Source organism: Ixodes scapularis, unplaced genomic scaffold, assembly GCF_016920785.2.
Source record: "Ixodes scapularis isolate PalLabHiFi unplaced genomic scaffold, ASM1692078v2 ptg000236l_1___fragment_1__unscaffolded, whole genome shotgun sequence".
Classification (NCBI taxonomy): Eukaryota; Metazoa; Arthropoda; class Arachnida; order Ixodida; family Ixodidae; genus Ixodes; species Ixodes scapularis.
This window is the reverse complement of record NW_024609944.1, coordinates 937,922-942,821: the sequence shown is the minus strand read 5'-3', so window position 1 is coordinate 942,821 and position 4,900 is coordinate 937,922. Positions and strand designations below refer to the sequence as shown.

The 4,900-nt window shown below is 43.7% G+C and overlaps 1 non-coding gene across 1 annotated transcript; it reads right to left on the bottom strand.

Annotated features, from left to right (window-relative positions):
• Positions 1-1,050: 1,050 nt before the first annotated feature.
• Positions 1,051-1,123, bottom strand: Trnak-uuu. The gene has a single exon. It is a non-coding gene; the product is annotated as a tRNA-Lys (tRNA).
• Positions 1,124-4,900: the final 3,777 nt, after the last annotated feature.

The window sequence follows — 4,900 nt, the reverse complement described above, 5'->3', positions numbered from 1 at the left end:
ATTATAATGCAATTAATTGCAAAGGTGCAAGCGAGCTGGACAAGAATGGCGAAAATAATCCCTGGAGAAGGGGAACAAGGGGGACAAAGGACAAACATAAATCTCCAAACACAGCTAGGTGACTGGTGAGCGACCGAAAAAATCCGCCTGGTCCGGGTATTGAACCCGGGACCTCTCAATTACAAGTGGAGGGCTCTACCAACTCAGCTAACCAAGGGTTAGACGTCAGTAGAGCAAACGGGTTTTATCAGCTGCCACCAGTCGTACACCAACAAGGGTGAAGCCTGCAATTTAATGTTATGATTATAATGCAAATAAATGCAAAGGTGCAAGCAAGCTGGACAAGAGTGACGAAAATAATCCCTGGAGAAGGGGAACAAGGGGGACAGAGGACAAACATAAATCTCCAAACACAGCTAGGTGAATGGTGAGCGACCGAAAAAATCCGCCTGGTCCGGGTATTGAACCCGGGACCTCTCCATTACAAGTGGAGCGCTCTACCAACTGAGCTAACCAGGGGTTACACGTCAGTAGAGCAAACCGGTTTTATCAGCTGCCACCAGTCGTACACCAACAAGGGTGAAGCTTGCAATTTAATGTTATCATTATAATGCAATTAAATGCAAAGGTGCAAGCGAGCTGGACAAGAATGACGAAAATAATCCCTGGAGAAGGGGAACAAGGGGGACAAAGGACAAACATAAATCTCCAAACACAGCTAGGTGACTGGTGAGTGACCGAAAAATTCCGCCTGGTCCGGGTATTGAACCCGGGACCTTTCCATTACAAGTGGAGGGCTCTACCAACTCAGCTAACCAGGGGTTGGACGTCAGTAGAGCAAACGGGTTTTATCAGCTGCCACCAGTCGTACACCAACAAGGGTGAAGCTTGCAATTTAATGTTATGATTATAATGCAATTAAATGCAAAGGTGCAAGCGAGCTGGACAAGAATGACAAAAATAATATCTGGAGAAGGGGAACAAGGGGGACAAAGGACAAACGTAAATCTCCAAACACAGCTAGGTGACTGGTGGGCGACCGAAAAAATCCGCCTGGTCCGGGTATTGAACCCGGGACCTCTCCATTAAAAGTGGAACGCTCTACCAACTGAGCTAACCAGGGGTTAGACGTCAGTAGAGCAAACGGGTTTTATCAGCTGCCACCAGTCGTACACCAACAAGGGTGAAGCTTGCAATTTAATGTTATGATTATAATGCAATTAAATGCAAAGTTGCAAGCGAGCTGGACAAGAATGACGAAAATAATCCCTGGAGAAGGGGAACAAGGGGGACAAAGGAGAAACATAAATCTCCAAACACAGCTAGGTGACTGGTGAGCGACCGAAAAAATCCGCCTGGTCCGGGTATTGAACCCGGAACCTCTCCATTACAAGTGGAGCGCTCTACCAACTGAGCTAACCAGGGGTTAGCTCAGTTGTTCCCCTTCTCCAGGGGTTAGACGTCAGTAGAGCAAACGGGTTTTATCAGCTGCCACCAGTCGTACACCAACAAGGGTGAAGCTTGCAATTTAATGTTATGATTATAATGCAATTAAATGCAAAGTTGCAAGCGAGCTGGACAAGAATGACGAAAATAATCCCTGGAGAAGGGGAACAAGGGGGACAAAGGAGAAACAGAAATCTCCAAACACAGCTAGGTGACTGGTGAGCGACCGAAAAAATCCGCCTGGTCCGGGTATGAACCCGGGACCTCTCCATTACAAGTGAAGCGCTCTACCAACTGAGCTAACCAGGGGTTAGACGTCAGTAGAGGAAACGGGTTTCCTCTACTGACGTCCCCACAAATGTTTAAACAACCCGCGACAGAGCATTGCATTGCACCAGCTTCCTAGCACGGCATATAATGCTGAGAAAGTCGTACGTTTGGATCATGACGATCGGCAGTTGCGTTTGCTCTGAACAAGACCGAAAATGGCGGCGCCCAAAGCAATTTTGGGGAACGGAGTGCCTATAGTTTAAAGCTCATTTAGTGACTCTTGGCGTGAAGTGAACTCGGGTGTATTCTTTTCCTGTTCGTCTTTATTGCGTATTGATTTCAATCATATGGAATAATGAACACATTATATCACGCCACGCTTGTGTAATTATTTGTCTGAGATTTCTTAACCTGACCCAGTACTTAAAACATTCATTTATCGATAGTAAATCTTGCAATATATTTTTTTTAATGTGAAGGTAAAAAGACTTGGAGATTGATGATGACACAGACGCCAACGCCGCCCTCGGAAATTTTCTTAACATTAGAAATCACCAGTTTGTCTGCTATCCGCCAGGTAGCACAACAAAACACCAAAACAGTTTTTAATTGTTTTCAGAATTAGCTAAGCTCTACACCTATTAAAAAACCAAAGCAAGATCATTGTGAAAATTTAATACATCGGAATGTATATCTATTTCCAACAATAAGTATTATTAGATGCCAATAATTTTGTTTGATGTCCAGAAAAGATATGCATCAAAAACAGGTATGTTTGAAAGGCTCCTAGATCGTTATGACTTTGAAAATGAAAAAAAACAAAAAAAACATCGTCCACCTCTTGGGCAACCATTGTAGCTCTGAATGTTATAAAAGATTTTATCATAGTTTAATTACTTCCTAAGCGGCATTTGAAGTACCATGACTCGAAGCACAAAAAAGTGCTACGTTTGATATAAAATATCTAAACAAAAACGTTTACACAGCATAAATTTTTTTTTGCATATCACCAATTATTAGCACTACATAAGTACCTAATTTCATTCTCCTAGCGTTTGTCATTAAAAACATATTTGTGCTGAAAAATGCCAGTTTTAGGGTAATATTCGGAGGATTAAAAAAAACAAAGTAGTGCAAATACCAAAAAGTGTATCGTTACATTCCGCTCCGCCATCATCTTAACAAAACTGCTATATTGGAACCGTGTTATTTTGAATGGATCCTTTATAAAACATTTACGAGCGGAGCAAGTGAGGGTCCGCGCCATCATATTCGCAACGCTACAAATGCGCATGAACAGTAAAAACGAACACACACATAATATCAAATGAAAGAAGATTGGATTGCGTTTCGAATGACATCAATCCCACAAAACAATATTTAAAAGGAGATGAGTAATGACCTGTCAAAAAGTACCTAAACTGCCACATTCAGTATGACCGGGGCCTTAAGTCTGGCAGAGTATTGTAACATTGTTACCCACTGTAGAATAGAAATTTAGTGAGTGCAATCTTCTGGATGGTTGTCATCTCCGTGACCAAGACAAACAATAAAGATACCATTGTCCAGCATTTAACTCACGTATGTTTAATGTAAAGGTTATGATACCAATTAAATAGATTGTCGTTTCAGAAGTGACAGTAACTTATTGAAATTAAAAAGTAGTGTGAACTGGATTTTTTAAATTTGCCGTCGACTCAGAGCAAATCCGCACTGTTGACTTATCACCATCAAGCATAAACTACAAGCGGAAGCAGAGGAGATGTGTGAATGAAAAGCGAGCATATGTACTAAAGAGAGAACTGCTACGTAACGTGAAGAATGTCAGCAACTATCTTGCCACTGTGGAACGAGCTCAGTGGCTATGCACATGCTTATGGCAGCCTGTGAAAGTAGGATGCTCCCCGTATGGTATCATCCAGTGGCGAAGGCAGAGGGTGGGGGCGAGGGGGGGAGGCTTATGGGGCTTCGCCTTCCTCCCTTCCCAAATCCGGCGGGCCCTAGAATATACACACACATTTTGACACCGTCAACCTCCCTCCCCCTCATCCCCTCAAAAGTTCCGGGCTACGCCACTACTATCAACAGCACTCAATAGATAGGCAAAATTATCAGGATAAGTGAAATTTCCTTTATTTTATGCATCATATAGGCCGTCTTTCTGTCTTTATATTCATTGAGGCAAAGCATACACTTCAGAAAACACTGGTGTGAAGGCTGTGTTCAGAATGCAGTCCGGGTCAAACTTTCAAGGCGTTAACAAATTCCACAAATTAAATTTTCAACGAAACGCGCTTGTTTTGGAAAACGCTGCCAAACTTACATTGCGTTTTACACCATTCCCCTTTGTCGTCCAATGAATCAGCAGTCAGCCCTACTCAAACCTCAATGAGCTTGTCGTTTGTTCTCTTGCCGTTGGGGCGATCGCTGGCGGTCGTGGCAGCGGCACAATTCTTTCTGAGACCGTTGGCTGCTGCCTCCGTGCTCGCGTAAGCGTTGGCCACTTTGTGTCAAGGTGAGGTTTTAAATCTTGACGCATGGCAAAGCTGAGTTAAGGTCTATTACCGTCTTCATAATCTCAGCAAGGCTGCCATTACGAGCCACAAGAACATTGCCACTTTCAAGCTTCATAACACCGGCACAAATAGAAGCCAAGTCTTGCATCTCGCCAAGTGTTATATCGGAGATGTTGAACGCCAGCTCACCGTGCTCTTCGACCCGGTCCTGCCGCCGAATGGGCTGGTGCGCGGATACTGGAGCGAGCTTCTAAAGCATTCATGTGAAACAATGAGACTGCTTGGAATCACTTGGGTACAAATTCTACAGTTTACAGAGCGAACCCCGCGGCCTTTCGCTGGCGTCACTTTTTCGTTGCTACCAACAGAGACTTTCCGTATGAAAAACGCAATGAGGAACAAAATTGCAAATAAAATATACTCTTCGAGAAAAAAAATATTTTGATCCGATATTTGGGATACTATTTCAGCGATGTTTGTTGGTGTGTTTAGCAAATCTTCAGGCATATGGGGTATACCGGTAACAGTTTAGCCATACCGGTCACCAGTTTGCCAAAGGGGTTGCCCGTATGGCTCAAAGGGGTCCCCCGTATGAGCCATAACGGTCACCTATTTGGGCAAACAGGTCACTTCTTTGGCAAACGGGTCACTCGTCGGGGCAAATGTTC